At 38.3% G+C, this 17,453-nt stretch overlaps 1 protein-coding gene across 2 annotated transcripts in view; it reads left to right on the forward strand.

The window, feature by feature from the left end:
* Positions 1-17,022, forward strand: part of LOC147835913 (uncharacterized) — a 318,654-nt gene extending 301,632 nt beyond the window's left edge. Inside the window, exons 7-9 of one of the 2 annotated variants that reach the window (XR_015495211.1) lie at positions 1,452-1,565; positions 15,297-15,469; positions 15,624-17,022. The gene's annotated coding sequence lies outside the window, so the exon portion shown is untranslated. The remainder of the gene's footprint in view (positions 1-1,451; positions 1,566-15,296; positions 15,470-15,623) is intronic. The other variant, XR_015495215.1, reaches the window with a different exon arrangement.
* The last annotated feature ends 431 nt before the right edge of the window (positions 17,023-17,453 follow it).

The following is a 17,453-nucleotide window of genomic DNA, read 5'->3' on the forward strand; positions in this document are numbered from 1 at the left end:
ATCTGAAGGCATTGTAAAGCGAAGCCTCATTAACTAGTTCATGGTTTTAACACACCATGTTGTTCTCCCACGTAAACAAGTTAGTCATTACTTCCTCAATTCAGAAATAAGTTTTCCTACTCATTAGATTGGCCTTGTTTTACAGTAGGAATTTCCAAACCATCAAGATAAATATTTTTGGTGTTTTTTGCCCTATTAGCCAATTTACTTTGTTCTTCTTTTAAATGTAAAACTCTCTACACTTGATTTGATTCAGGTTTAAAATAAGAAAACATCCTATTTTGTTACTGGAGTGCAACAACATCCAGGTCATGTAGGTTTTGAGGGTTATTTGTGGGTTTATGAGATAGCAATGCATTGACTGTCAGTGATGCATTTTGGATTCTGCTGTCTAAGCATAAAAATCAACACAAACATTTTGAGAAAATACCATTTATATTTAAAGACCGTGTGAACCAGAAGTAGTAGATAAATGAAATTATAGGTAAAGAAAAGTGAAAATAAATCGTCCATGGATTGGAATAATATTGATATGATTAAGAAAGTGATTGAAGACATTGTAGAACCATTAACCTATATTTGTAATAGATCTTTCGGTCCCACTTTATATTAAGTGGCCTTAACTAACATGTACTTACATAGGAATTAATAGTTTGTTACAATGTACTTATTGTGTAAATACATGTATTTACTGTGTACTTTTGCTTGATTGAATACATGTATGTAATTACATCTGTAATTAACTATTGTATTTACATTTGTAAATACACTGCTGACCATCCCTTACACCTTAACCCATCCTTAAACCAGCCCATGCCACCAAACCTGTCCATAACCCAACCCCTATCCCAACTCAAAATCACCACAAGTGTTCTCAAATACATTATAAACACAGTAAATACATTGTATTTATTTTTCTGATGTTAGTACATAGTAGTTAAGGACACTTACTATAAAGTGGGACTGATCGTTCCAATATGGTAAATTTCCAAAGATAATTCAACTTTATGAATCTGGAGATAAGCAAAACTTTACAAATATAGGCCAGTTTCTATACAATCTCAGTTTTCAGAAAACTCTTAGTTGAAAGGCTTAATAGTATCATAGAAACACATAACCTTTTAGCGGATGAGCAATATGGTTTAAGGAAAAATCGCTAGATAAAAAGGAGAAGGTAGATGGATTATTTATAGATTTAAAGAAGGCATTTGATACAATTAATCATAATATATTGGTATATAAATTAGAAAGGTGTAGTAGAGGAGTAGCCTTGGGTTGTATAGCAGTAATTTACAGTGTCACCAATTTAGTGACTTTTCAGACTCCCCTAGCATCAATTTTTTTGTGTGTGTTACTGGAGATTTTTATTGACTGTCATTTGTCCATACTGCACTGTCCCTACTCTTCTCAACAAACTGCGAGTGATGCCGTCACCTCCTCCTCTGCCTCAGAGCACTGACAGGCGAGGCCCAGTCCTCATACAGCAGTCCCTCCCACCTGCAGCCTGAGAGCAGATCACTCCTCTGGGCACAGACAACAAATGATTTAGCACCGGCAGTGTGAAGGTATTTCCCTTGTAGAGTCAAACCGATATGCTTCTCCTTTATTTGAACAATTTAAATGGACTGTTTATTTCTTTCTTGTTCACAATTAGATATTTTAGAGTCAGATTCGGAACTTGTCTGAGTTTATTACGTCTGATAGATTACTGCAAATGCACCACACATTTATACTGTTATACCTTATTCAAACAGCAATACATGTAGTTAAATTGACATGCTTACGTAAAGTGTTGTGCAAATATAAATACCCCTTTATTAACCATAGGCTGTTAAACAAACAGAAATTGTAGAATGTGATGACGTCAGTGATATGCAAATTGACTTATGATGTAATCTAGCAACTTTTAGCGATTTATTTCAGGCAGAGCTTAGTGCCTTTTCATTGAAAATAGTTGGCAACTGTGGTTATTTAAAAACAGGCAACAGTTCGTGGAAATTGGCAACCATAAATCTTCATATCTAAATGTAAATTGTGGCATACCACAAGGATCAGTTTTAGGTCCAATATTGTTTATAATTTGCATGAATGATATGTGTAAGATATCAGAGTTTTGCAGATGATACAAGTATCTTTTGTTCTGTTTTATGTAAAAAGAAGAGATAACTAAAAGAAGAAACAAGTAATAGATGAATGATGTGTGTGATAATGGGGTGGGAAAATAATATGCTTGTGCTTCATCCCGCTCCATTTTCGACCATGTTGAAATGTAATTTTTGTTCAAGAATTTAAATGTATGATATTTCTGTTCGAAAATAAATAAATCAAATCAAGTTGCTGAGACTTTTATTTCAGCATGTTCATGTCAAGTGTGCCGCAAGCCTGCGTTTGAGTGAAGGTCTCGGCCGTTAGATCGCCCCCTGGGGGCTGGCTGCAGTACAAGTCATAAAGCCCGCCTCCTCCGTGTTAATGAAAGAGACTTGAGCCCGATTAAAAAAAAATTATTACACTTGCAATAAAATGTCCCGAAAGATGGTTCTGGTCGATTAAGGCACTGGTTATTGTGCTGAAATAGGTGCAGATCTTCATTTTTGTAAAAAGTTTGTTTTTAGCAGTAATTTAATGCTGGGCGTGTCATCGTGATTGACAGCTGTGATTGACAGTTTCTCAAAGCGCGGCGTCTGAGCTTCGGCAGAAGACTGAAATGTTATTATTCGATTTCTGTGATATTTTACCATGACAAAATGAGTTCAGCAGTAAACTACAGTTTCTGACATACATGATCCTGGTGGAACACTGTTTATTCGCTAAGTTCAGGGCTTTTTTCGGGCTTTATTAGTTTGCTGATACACGCCTAACCACCCAGATAGCAAAACACAGTTCCGGCTAGATTCTCGCCTGCCGAAGACTTATCCCTTAGAGCTCAGACTGACTACCTCTGCTGGACCTACTCCGGATGCCTGGACTCACTACCCAATTCCAGCCCGAATCAATCGAGCCAGATGCGGCGGCCGAGCGAGCCGGCGCTGCCGCATGCGAGCCGGAATTGGCCCGCGACGCCGCGAGTAGGTTATGCGCTGCGGTCCGGAGCTGGCGCGATTAAATATATAAAACCCTCATATTTGTTAACGTTATTACATCCATTTGTGTTGATATGACAGCAAACGCATACTGAGAAGTTCGGGGGGCGTGGTTGATTTTACATAAAGCGTTTGGTTGGAAGCTCGACTCCGCTCATTTTCGCGGCTCCTCCTCTGGCTCCATCAGACAGTCCTTCTGCGCATGTCAAGGCTCCAATTTCAGCAGTCTTTTGCGACAGTTTGTGCCCGCCAAGCAGGCATTTTGCCCTCAAGGCGTTCAATGGGAAAAAGGGCTGTCGCGTCGTCCATATTTTTTACAGTCATTGGTTCATGTACTTCCAACTGAAATGGAATATTGAGTAGGGGGCAGGGCTTGTGCAAACTAACTCTAAGAGGGGCGTGGTTAGGAATATTGTGGCCGTCAAAACGTACACTAGCTAAATAAACATTTTATATTTTGATTCCAAACAGACTTGGTCTCAGATTGTTAATCGTCTTGCATAAAATATAACCAAAACCATCAGGCAGAGTTGTCGAATTGAAGGCCAGATTAATTTATGTTCATTTCTATAGCAATTTTAAAATATAGATTGTGTCAGAGCAGCTTCACATAGAAGTTCTTGTAAGTTGAAATTGTGTCAGTCAAGTTTTACATTTTTCAAATTGTCAGGGTTCGCCACTCCGGTCTTGTAAATTCTTGATTTGGTGCCAGAGTCCGGACACTAGCTCTGTCTTGTCCTGTTTTCGTCATTGTGTGTGTGTCTCTGTGTGCGCACGCGCTGTCGCGGGTGTGTGCAGAGCGTCCGCGCTCCCGCTTGATGCGGCCGCGTGGGCTCTGTGCATGCCTCGGATGCGCGCTCTTGTACTCGTGTTTGTGTTTTGTTCTGTCGGCATCGCGCTGTTTCATTCTCAGCGTCTCCGTCTAGTTGGTTTCGGTTTTGGTCGACGCTGAGATGAAACATGTGCGTTGCATATATATGAGCGCACAGTAAGATGTTCATCTATCGTGTGCTCGTGTCTTGCATCTATTTGTGTTGTCCAAGCACGTGGCTCTGTGTTAACATTGTGGCCGCATGCTTCAGTCTTGTCCTGTTATTGTGAACGCGTGGTTAATGAGTTCTCTCATTGGCTACGTGTTCTTGTCCTGTTTTATATGAGCACATGGCTTATGTTGTCTTTGTGTCATGTGCTCTCCCGTCTATTGTCTAGTCCAACCCCCCTGTTAACCCATTATTAGTTAATTATGTTCATCTGTTTGTGTGTTAATTTACTTCTGCTTATAATCCCCTCATGTCTGCTGTCCTGTGCCAGTTCATCATCGTATGTCATCGTTTGTAGCCTTGTCTTGTTGTCTTGTTCCAGTCCTGATCCCCGCCAGCCTTTCCATCCTAGTTTGTTTTGATTGTTTATTTGTTTCATTAGTGTTTTCCCCCTTTGGGTTGTTTATTTTGCCTTTTATTTTATTATAAACAAATACTTATTTACTCTGCACTTGGGTCCTCGCTCCTTTTTCCCCAACCTCGATCGTGACACAAATGTTGTTGTTGTTTTTTTGTTGTTTGTTTTTAATAGTGAAATAGAGCACAACACATATTATATTGATATATTGTGCGCACCATTGGATTTGCTCTTCATTGTTTGGGCTTTCAGCAGTGACATTTATACACTACCTGACAAAAGTCTTGTCATCAATCTCAGTTGAAAGTGCAACAAATAACTTGACTTCTAGTTGAACATTTGGAAAAGCGGCTGACAGTAGATTCTAAGAAGACCTATTGAAACCCGCATGGACCCAAGATTCTCACAGAAATCAGTCAAGTTTGGTGAAGAAAAAATCATGGTTTGGGATTCCATTCAGTATGGGGATGTGCGAGAGATATGGATGGCAACATCAGTAGCCTGAGGTATAAAGACATTTGTGCTGCCCGTTACATTACAAACCACAGGAGAGGGCAAATTCTTCAGCAGGGTAGCTCTTCTTCTCATACTTCAGCCTCCACATCAAAGTTTCTAAAAGCAAAGATGGTCAAGGTGCTCAAGTATTGACCAGCCCAATCACCAGACATGAACATTATTGAGCATGTCTAGGGTAAGATGAAGGAGGAGGCATTATAGATGAATTCATTGAAGAACTCTGGGAGTCCTGCAAGAACGCTTTCTTTATTTAGTTATTTTGAGTCATTGCAGAGATGTATGGATTTATGGAGGTATGGATAGTATGTATTTACTAGAGCTTCTATGTTCCTAGTTTTGACTTCTGCTTCAGGATCATGATGTGTGTTGTGACCTGACGCTCAGCTGTGCATCGGGACTTTCCTCAACTGCTGTGTCTGTCGGTCTGGGGCAGATGTGCTGTGACACTGTTACACTTCAGTCGAGAATGAGCTCATCAACTGTACCACATTCACAGCCAAACCCAGAGAGGTTTATTTAGAGACGTCATTCTGCCACATGTTTACCGGAGAGCTGCGTTTGTTTTCACTCTCTCAGGCTCTCCTACTGTACAACCCCCCCTGCGGCTGCAGAAAACTGAACGCCACAGAGAGGAGACACGTTTGACCTTGCTGGAGGACATGTCTGGGCTTGTGCAGACACCCACACACGCAGTGTTTACAGACACAACTGTACAGGTGCTGTCACATCTGTCGATACACACAAAATGCATATATGTGCTAAAAACACATGCAAACTGAAGCTTACATCTACATCCAAAGCCTACATAGGCAACATTCTGACAGACATGGTGGTGATTTGGAACACTTTACTTTGGCTGAAATTTGGTACAATGCACTTACTATGTTTATGTGCTCTACTTTATTATTTCTACTTTATACACTTTTTATAAAATTATTTGTGTGTAATTACATCTGTAAATCTGTAATGACACAGTTGAGACATCCCTTACTTTTTAACCCAGCTTTGAAGGTCCCGTGAAATTAAAATAAAGGTTTGTAGATGTTAGTATCAGAACTGTTAGTGTTTAGGATATTTATAAGCTAGTGTGCTCCAAAACAACATTCACATTTAAAAGATATAAAAGTGATATAAATATATAAAGTTTTCACCTAAACGGATCAACCTTTTTTCATGTCACCTCATCAAATCATGACCAATCAAATGCTCTGATATTTTAACATGCCCAGCCCCCTTCAAGACACTTCACATTTGATGCTCTTGAGCCCACTTTCATTGGCAGAGGGGTGACGAAGAAAAAAGCTATTGGCTGTTTTATCAAAAGGGGAGGAGCTACTCTATGTCCCACCCTCTCTCTTGTTTCAGTTGAGATTATGCCAAACATCGAATAAAAACGCATATTTCAAAACACTTCACGGGAACTTTAAGCCCACCCATAACACCAAACCTGTCCTTAACCCATTCGTATCCCAACTTATTAAGTCTTGTAATACAATTTGAACAGATAAAGTATATTGTACTTATTTTTTTGTAAGTACATAGTAGTTTATGTGACTTAATGTGACTTTTATCTATTTTTCAGTGGCCAATTTGATATATTTAAACAAAGTAAGTTACAAAAGAGTTATATCTATTAAAATAAGAGTTTGGTTATCCAACATCTTTAGGAACAGAAAGATAATAAATTTAAATTTGAATTAGTCATTGCAAGAAAAATATACCAACATGGATAACATACCAAATTTTTTTTTTATGTGTCTCTTAATTTCTCCTGTTTTTATTATAATTTTTAATGTAATATTTTTTTCCCCAAAATACCAGAACATTATTTTGGTGTACTAGTTTTTGGACTGTGATCTTATTTTTTTAAATTAAATAATATATTTTTTTGTTAGATTAGTCCAGAATTTATTAATTGTATAGAAATTGTAAATTTAAAAGATATATATTTAGACATATATATTTCAGTGTTTTCTCAGTATTTCAGATTTTTTCCAGCTGTGGTGGCAAGCCTTTTTTACACAGATCTACCAACTACCTGTGGCGCTATTTCAATGACAAATGTCGTGAGCGCAGTAAAGTCGAGATCGCATTTATGTAATAACTTACGAGCATGCTAATCTTTTTGCTTGCATGCCAATTTCCTATGCTTATGCACAAAACTTCTTGCACGTCCTTCAAATATACGCTGCTCAAGCGCAGATCTTCTTGTGCGCTCTCAAATAAACACTGCTAAAGTGTGATTTAGTGTGTTTATGTACCGAGGATGTCTCCAACATTCATTAGATTTGCGAGGAATATTTATGAATGTCTCCAATAGACCAAAAGAGCGCTATTAATGCGTCCTGAAGTAAAGTGAAACGGCAATACGTCGTGTTTGCTGGCCTCACGCATCAGACAGTCAGCATGTCACCTTAAAGTGTTAAACAAATAACACACAGCACTACTACGGTTACAGAAAAGTTTGGGCTGTTATAATCCACTTTTTAATACGTTTGGGTACGATTATCACCCACTATTTAGAAAAAAAAAAAACACGACTGAATGTTTTGAATAAAAAGCTGTAATGTAGCCGTGGTGGGATCAAATCTGGCGTGATGCCGCGCCATGGAAGATTGAATGTAGCGCAAACAATGTATTTACACATATACACGAGTAGCAGTGCGTGATGGCTGGATATCGGTGGGAGGCATGTGTTGGTGCTATATTACATATATTTATATATTTATATATTGTGTTGGTATATATATATATATATATATATATATATATATATATATACTGTATATATACACTTCTATACAGCTTAAAGTGACATTTAAAGGCTAAACTAGGTTGATTAGGTTAACTAGGCAGGTTAGGGTAATTAGGCAAGTTAATGAATAATGATGGTTTGTTCTGTAGACTATCGAAAAATATATAGCTTAAAGGGGCTAATAATATTGTCCCTAAAATGGTTCTTAAAAAATTTAAAACTGCTTTTATTCTAGTCGAAATACAACAAATAAGACCTTTTCCAGAAGAAAAAATATTATCAGACATACTGTAAAATTCCTTGCTCTGTTAAACATCATTTTGGAAATGTTTAAATAAGAAAAAAATCAAAAGGGGGGCTAATAATTCTGACTTCAACTGTATATATACAGTATATTCTATGCACGGTTGAAATTCTTGTCATGAAGGTGTGCAATAAAATAGTTTATTGCACAGCTAGTTCCAGGCAGTTTTGATCATAGTTTGAAATAATAGCACTTTCTTAAAACATTAGCCGTAACCATTGTAAGCCAGTGAGTCTATATTCATCTGTTCACACTATAATCATATTCATTAACCAACTCAAAAATATGCTAAAAAATATTTGCAAAGGGGTAGCCAATACGTTACTATTAGATTTTAGATACACCCATGTCATTTACAAGCACATACTCCATCTCTCTTTCAAGAGTGCTCTTCCTCTCTGTCTGCTCATGTCTGATTCAAAGCAAGGACTAGGAGTTCTAACATGTCATAATTGAGAATAATTGCATCAAATATTCCATTGCAAAGAGCAAAATTAGTTATAACTGGTCTGTAATTTGGCATGCAACCATTAAACAAGCATAATCAATGGCTTGCCATGTGTTAAAAGATTTGAAAGGCTTTCTTTGCCTCACTGTCGTGCGTTTAAAATCCTTTTATCTACAACAACCTGTTGATTATACTGTATATAACATTAGGGTTACACTTTACAATGTGTTTTCATTAGTCATTGTATTTACTAGCATGAACTAATTATAAACAACACTTGTACAGCATTTAATAATCATAGTTCAACATTTACTATTATCTGTTGATTTACCTTACATATATAATATTAGTGTAGATTATTAGTGTGACTATGCATATTAATATTGAATAAATAATCTAATATAGTGTATAAATGAGGCGACACAGTGGCTCAGTGGTTAGAACTGTTGCCTCACAGCAAGAAGGTCGTTGGTTCGAGTCCTGACTGGGTCAGTTGTGATTTCTGTGTGGAGTTTCCTCCGGGTGCTCCAGTTGCAATAGCACCCGCTTTGCTTCACTCTGTCAGAGGACAGAGCAGAGCGAGGTAGGCATTTACTCCTGAAAAATGTGTATGAAGTAGAAATATTTGTAATTTAGATGAAGTGAGTTATGTTCTAATATGTTATATATGTTATATAACATGTACATGAGTTATATGAGTGTGTTTGGGCTCTTTATACCGTGTTTTAACCTGCCAAACTGTCATTTTAACCAGGAGAAGTGCAGTGGACGATATTAGCATGACTTTTAGCCTGTGAAATGTGTATTTTGATTACTGATTTTCGATCTCTTTTGTGTGTGAATGTTTGGCAGTAGCTGGCGTAAGAGGAATTATTAGAGAATAATCATAACTGCATGTTCTTTGTTTGTGCAGGTACTGTTTTTTTGTGTTTTATGTGTTTTATATTTAATGTGTTATATAAAATACTGGTAAATGTTTTATATATATATATATATATATATATATATATATATATATATATATATATATATATATATATATATATATATATATATATATATTAAGTGGAGTTATGTAACACATGTTTGGAAAGTTAAAATATTAACTAGATTAATTAACAGTTTTATAATGACTTTCTCATTATGTAATATGTTATATTTACTGTATTGTTCTTGCTTGAGTCTGTCTGCAGAGCAAGCAGTAGCAGGCGTAAGAGGAATTATTAGAGAATAATCATAACTGCATGTTCTCTGTTTGTGCAGCACTTGAAAAAATGAGACCGCTGAACCTGCAGACAGACTCCAGCTCTTTACTTTACACAACACAACGCAGAGGGGTAGTCGAGCCGTCAAGACCGGCCCCGGCTACATTTGCATATTCATAAACATAAATCTCTATATATTGCATGCTTGTTTCTGATTGGCTGATTCTAACATTAAGGGTGCAGTTATTTTCATATAAGCTAAAATAATAGAAATAATATTACAGCTAATAAAATAATGTTACAGCTCAAATAATTCCAGGCAGGTTTTGATCACATTACAGTTCCATAACCCGACACTAAACCATAATATGAGCAGAATAATTGACTCCAGTCCATTGAATTTTTACAAAACTCTGCTTATAGTACAATTGAGTGTAGTGTTTTGGAACTACAATGCCATCAAAACTGCCCTGGAATTACTATAGCTGTGCGTTTATATGAAAATAACTGCACGCCTTGAAATGTTCATCAGCCCATTAGAATCAAGCATTCAACAGCCTTAAAAAAAATATCCAACAACAAAGTACTGTATGTGATTACATTCAGAAATGTTAGGTAAATTGTTGAAAGAAACAAAATGAAATTTTTATTTGCATTTTCCCATTTATTTGCGATTGCAATATTATAAAACCATTTATTTAGCACATACTAACACGCATAACAAACACACTCAAACATCACACAAAGAGCTTCACTTTCAAGCAGACTCATAAACCTGTTGCACCGCTTTGCTTCAGCAAGCAGAACAACATCACAGCTGCGACAATCGCCACAAACACGTTAACCAAAACCACATTATCACAATTAATTAAAGACTTCCTCGCAGTTAGGAGGCCTGTGAAATCCGCCAACAAGATTGTGAATGTAAATATTTCCTCCGTCACGTCACGTTCATAGTGGAGCTGATCAAAGCGTGTGGATACGAGAGGGTGACGAGACTGTCAGCTTTAAAGCCTCATTATTTCAGTCGACACTGCAAATCTGGATCAGATATTCATCCTGCCGTAAGTCAAGGGTCGCAGACTCACTTTGGTGTGCACTACACTCATACAAGCCATAATTTAGCACTGCAAAGACACCTTGGATAAATACAGGCACGGGTGACTAGTTCGGGTATTAAAGCTCAGTCTAAAGTGATTGAAATGAACAAAAAAAAAAGCATCTCTTTGTAAATTTGTCTTGTTTTTTAGTACAAATATATATATATATTAAAAATGTTTTAAGTCAATACACATTTATTTGAACTAAATGACATATTAAGTGCTCTTTTCAAGAACTAAACATTTTTTATTTTTTTTTTTTGCTTAAAAAAAAAAAAAGACTAATCTGCCAGAGGGGTCAAAACTAAAAGCAAGCACTCCACCTGTGACAGTATGCAGCCATTTCGCACTGCTACGAGTGTGATATTGCGTTTATACAACAGTTCAACTGCATAACCGTGTGTATATAAAGAAACAAAATCTAACACGCAGAGTTAAAAACCCCTTTTGTATAAAGAACTACTTTCTTCCACCATTCATTCACATCTGCAATTAATCCCATGCATATTCTTTTGTTCAACCGAATGAACGTGAAACTGAGCGCAACATGCACGAGCGCAGAACCCCTCCCTGCCTCCTCCCCCGTATGAATATGCTAATGACTCTACTTTGGCAAAACGAAAAAGCAATGGCAAAAGCAAACAAAAAGCGAAACTTTGAACAGAATGTGAATTGAAGGTGCTCCATTCAAAGGTAGACCGGAGAAAAACTGTGTTATTTGCAAGTTTGTCCTCCGGAATTAACAACAACAAAAAATAAATAAAAATAGAGAGGGAGAGTTTAGCTGATACGGTTAACACAGTTGGGTCTGAACATCGCACTGAGTGTATTAAAAATTAAATAGTGTGAGTTATAAGTGTAAAATGTAGTACTCTTAACAGTCTCAGTGGCGGAGCTCGTAATACGCATGTCAAAATGTTTTGACATGTTTGAGGATGAATTCGGTTCAAATCCAGCGTCTGATGAAGTCATTGACCCCCCCACTACATATCAGATTTTGCCTACTATTTATCACGAGAAAGACAAGTACGAATCATTAATAAGTCTGTGCATCATATTTTATTTGCACATTTATTGAATGGAAATGTTTCTGATTCACGCATGCAAATTCATCTTCAGATGGCGCCTTTATAGCGATGTGCGTGCAGTAGATCACTCCCATTACAATGGGAAAACAGGCGACCGCTGCAAATTGCGCTTTAATGTCTGGCTGGTCAGCTGTATGGTATGGAAACCTTAATTACCTGCTAGATGAACCCGTCTCATACAGCTGCCATTACACGGCTCAAAGAAGCTTTGTAGAGTGCAATTTAACACAACTGCCTCTAGGAGTCGCCAATGGAAATAAAACAAACACGCACAAAAAACGTTGCTGGCGTGGAGCTGCACACATTCCTACGTTCATTTCATCGTTAGTAAATCCAAACGTGAGCGATTCTGAGCGTGAAACCTGGACTACGCAAAGTTTTTGTGCTTTCGCAGCCTTGATACATGAGGCCCCTGGTCCTGAATTCTTTGCTACCTTTCCAGATTACTGTTGTGTTTGCGATAAGGAAAGGTGCTAAACACTACACTAAACCATAGTATAAGCAGAATAATTGACTCCAGTCCATTGTATTATTACAAAAGACTGCTTATAGTACAATTGAGTGTAGTGTTTTGGAACTCTAATGCCATCAAAACCGCCCTGGAATTACTTTAGCTGTGCGTTTATATGAAAATAACTGCACACATTGAAATGTTCATCAGCCAATCAGAATCAGCAGCCCTAAAAAGAATAACCAACAACAAAATAATGTATGTGATTATGTTCGAAAGAAATTAAATGAATTTTTTAATGCATTAAAAAGCAACGCAGACACAGATTACTGTTGCATTTGTGATAAGGAAAAGCGCTAAACACATGCGGGCATTTCTTCTTTCTTTCTGTTTACTGAACTAGTCTACGGGAACGAAAACAGGAGAATTAATAGAAACAAACAGATGGCCTACCAAATTGTAACTAAGGGTTATACAAAAACCGCCATCACAAAATGCACACACTCCTGATAAGCGAGTCCCATCTCACACTCAATAATATACACTACAAATATGTGGGTTAATAAATACAGCACTACAACATACAAAAGACCGAGATCGACTTAGAATGTCATTTACCTGTTTAGTAATAATTTGATCAGCTGTAGTTTGACACAGTTTTTTCTTAGGGCTTATTATGAGGTCTCTGTTACCATCTTGTAGGTGAGTGTCAGCCATCTTTTACAAGCTCAAAGAAAGGCTAATGGCTGCCGACGCGCTGTCTCTCAGAAATTATAGCTATTTTAAAATAGGCACTATCCTCATAAATAAACTGCATAGTTGCAATCAACATACTCGCCTAAAAAAGCCTCGAAAGTACATTGTGTTGTCCAACAGCTGCAATATTTGTCAAACTGTAGAGTGTCCTCTGCTTGCTGCTGTATGTGGGCGGAGTAATACACAGGGGTAAAGGGTGAAGAGGCTGGACAAGTGCTGTTATTTGCAGAATATCACAGGGCTGTCAGCCAATCAGTTTCAAGAACATATATATATATATATATATATATATATATATATATGTCAGTGTATGTCCATGTCTGAGTCTGTGTGTGTGTGTCAATGTGCTTGTGTGTGTGTCCATGTCTTTGTGTATGTCTGTGTGTTTGTGTCCGTGTCTGTATGTCCATGTCTGTCTGTGTATGTCTGTGTGTGTGTGTGTGTGTGTGTGTGTGTGTGTGTGTGTGTGTGTGTGTGTGTCTATGTCTATGTCTGTGTATTTCCATGAGTGTGTGTCTGTGCACATGCCCGTGCGTGTATGTCCGTGTGTGGGTATGTGCCCATGTCTGTATGTCCGTGTGTGTGTCCATGACTTTCTGTGTATGCCTGTGTGTGTGTGTGTGTCCATGTCTGTGCCCGTGTGTGTGTTCATGTCTGTGTGTATGTCCGTGTGTGTTTGTTCATGTCTGTCTGTGTATGTCCGCGCGCTGTGTGTGTGTGTGTGTGTGTGTGTGTGTGTGTGTGTGTGTGTGTGTGTGTGTGTGTGTGTGTGTGTGTGTGTGTGTGTGTGTGTGTGTGTGTGTGTGTGTGTGTGTGTGTGTGTGTGTGTGTGTGTGTGTGTGTGTGTGTGTGTGTGTATATGTCTGTGCCCGTGTATGTGTTCTTGACTCTGTGTATGTCCGTGTGTGTGTGTTCAGGTCTGTGTGTATGTCCGTGTGTGTTTGTTCATGTCTGTCTGTATATGTCCGTGTGTGTGTGTGTCCGTGTCTGTGCCCGTGTGTGTGTGTTCATGTCTGTGTGTATGTCCATGTATGTGTGTGCGTGTGTATGTGTGTATGTCTGTTTGCGTCCGTGTCTGTGCCTGTGTGTGTGTGTTCATGTCTGTGTGTATGTCCGTGTGTGTGTTCATGTCTGTCTGTGTATGTCCATGTATGTCCCTGTGTATGTGTGGGTGTGTGTCTGTTTGTTCGTCCATGTCTTTCTGTGTGTGTATGTCTGTGTGTGTGTTCATCTCTGTGTGTGTGTTCATCTCTGTGTTCTTCTCTGTGTGTATGTCCGTGTGTGTGTGTGTGCGTGTGTGTGTGTGTGTGTGTGTGTTGATTTCTATGTGTGCGTGTGTCCATGTCTGTGTGTTTCCATGAGTGTGTGTGTCTGTGCCCATTCCCGTGTGTGTGTGTCCGTGTGTGTCCATGTGTGTGTGTGTGTGTGTGTGTGTGTGTGTGTGTGTGTGTGTGTGTGTGTGTGTCTGTCTGTTTGTCTGTCTGTCCATGTCCGTGTGTGTGTGTGTCCATGTCTGTGTGTATGTCCGTGTGTATGTGTGTGTGTGTGTCTATGTCTGTTTGCTCGTCCATGTCTGTCTGTGTGTGTATGCCTGTGTGTGTGTTCATCTCTGTGTTCTTCTCTGTGTGTATGTCCGTGTGTGTGTGTGTGTGTGTGTTGATTTCTGTGTGTGCGTGTGTGTCCATGTCTGTGTGTTTCCATAAGTGTGTGTGTGTGTCTGTGCCCATGCCCGTGTGTGTGTGTGTGTGTGTGTGTATGTGTGTCTGTCTGTCCATGTCCGTGTGTGTGTGTGTGTCCATGTCCGTGTGTGTGTGTCTGTCCATGTCTGTGTGTGTGTTCATCCATGTCTGTGTGTGTATGTGTATATGTGTGTCCATGTCTGTCTTTGTATGTCTGTGTGTGTGTGTATTCATATGTGTATGTCCGTGTGTGTGTCCATGTCTGTGTATTTCCATGTGTGTGTCTCGGTGTCCATGTGTATATCAGTGCCCGTGCCCGTGTGTGTGTTCATGTCTGTCTGTGTATGTCCATGTCCATGTGTGTGTGTTATTTCATTAGTGCCCTTTAATGTCCAGCTCCTGCGCGTGTTCCTGTGAATAAACTCTGCTAATGAAGTTCATATGAGGCTGCAGGAGTGTGTGACCCGTCTGTTCATAAAACATTTAATAACCCGCAGTATTTCTTGTGCATTAAAGGCCTGAGGAGGCATCAGCATTAGCGCAGATCAAAGTGATGGAGGTGAACTCGCGCGCGCAGCCATCCAGACTCAGGTGACACTCTTAAACGGCTTAGCAGGAAGTGACTGATGTGCTTTAGAGACGCCGCTGCATTCCTCAATGGAGTGTGTCTCGATAAAACCAGGCAATATGTGAGTCCTCAAACACACACACACACACATACACAGAGGGGTTGAGGTCAGTCTCTGTTCTGGCGTCTTTACCTTGAGATATTTTGCCTGTATGTGGGAGTGAGGCCTGAAGTCATCAAGAAAATGACCTGAACATCTCTTCTCTGCTTTTCAGTGCTGCTTTCAAGTACTTGAGCGAGAGGGAAAGAGCCGCTGGACTGATCAGAGGTCAGTTTCTGTTGTCTGCCGAGTCAGGCTGTTACTGTAAGCATGTCTGTGCTCGTCTTTTGATGGAGTTTAGACTGGAGGTGGGTGTTATTTTTTCTTGTATGCACGTATACATTCTGTGCCTTCCAGAGTTGCTCCAACGTGTGAGGATACATTGTGTCTCTTCTCGAAAAATGCAAAAAAAAAAATATACAGAATGTGTTTTTTAAAGTTGACCTGAAAACTGTTTATTAGATTCATTTACAGTGGTGGGTATAAGTATTGAACACAAAGAAAACATCTCGAAAAACATATTCCTATAGGTGGCGTTGACTTGAAATTGTCACCGGTTGTTGGTAACAACCAAAGAAATCCATATATGCATTGAAAACAAAACTTATTAGTTTAAAAATGAAGTTATATGTAGTAAAATGAAATGACGCAGGGAAACGTATTGAACACACGAAGAAAGGGAGGTGTAGAAAGGCAGTGAAAGCCCAGACAGCAGCTAAAGTCTCTCAGTAGTTCTTCAGCAATCCTCTGCCCTTCCTCATTGTGAATGAATGTTAACTGCTTCAGTCAAACATCTACATTAGCAGAAGGATGAAAATCAAGCCAGAATGGACATTTAGCAAGTGTTATGTCCTTTTAGATGTTAATATTAAACTAGGAGTAAATGACATAACATACAATAGTTTAATGTGTGTGACAAGCGGATGGAGAAATAAATAAACTGAAAACCAAATATCACATGTTATGACCTTAAAAATGTCTAGGGCTGAAGTCGAACGTAAAAATTATAGAGAAAATAAATAAACAGTTAGCAGGTTTGATTTTAAATGACCTCTAAGGTTCTTTTATTGTGAGAAGGTGGAAAAAGGTTTGTATTTACAATAAACAAATAAATGAGCGCAAACAAAAAGCTTCAGGGCTGAGCAAGGCCAAAATAATAAACAAAACATTTACTAACTCCACCCCGAAGATAACTTACCTACTGAATCAAAAATAAATGAAGAAAACAAATTACAAACACTACCCTTACTCCTTAACTAAACGAAAAAACAAGAGAAAATCAGTGTCAAAGTAAATGGCACTCAGCCCCTACGGCGCTCAGCTCACAGCTTTATCAAACAGGGTATTTGACAGTCACAAAAATGGAGGGGAGAGGAAAAAGGGATTATTTAATTATTTATTGCCCATACATCCAATGAAACCAGTGAAAATATATTATACAGTAAAAGAAAAATATTTAAAATGATTAAATGATGAATTACCTGGGGGGAGAGGAAGTAGTTGAATGTGCTTAAATCAAAGAAATAAATATAACAAAACTCAATAACTGTTTTCACCAAACTAAACTAAATATGAAAAGAAAAGCATGAAAAGAAACATCTTCAACGTATCAAACGTCTTAACTAAACTGCTCTAACTAAAAACAAAACATACAGAAAACAGCACATTCTCCTGAACCTAGTGAACTAATACAAAATATCACTCTGAGTGTTGTATATGTACTAATATATGTATATAAATGATCCAAAACACAGCCAAGGAAACTCTCAAATGCTTTCAGAGAAAGAAAATCAAGATGTAGAATGGCCCAGCCAATCACCTGACCTGAATCCAAAAGAAAGTACAAATTATAGATCAGATTTAATAGACGAGACTCACAGAGCCATCAAGATTTTTACAATCTGTTAAAGTAAAAAGTCACACCTGAGCAATGCATGACCCTCATTCTCCTCATGAGAGGCTTTTGTAAGCTGCCATCACCAAAAATACTTTTATATAAAGTATT

This window comes from Danio rerio, chromosome 7 (assembly GCF_052040795.2).
Source record: "Danio rerio strain M-AB ecotype USA chromosome 7, GRCz13ab, whole genome shotgun sequence".
Lineage (NCBI taxonomy): Eukaryota > Metazoa > Chordata > Actinopteri > Cypriniformes > Danionidae > Danio > Danio rerio.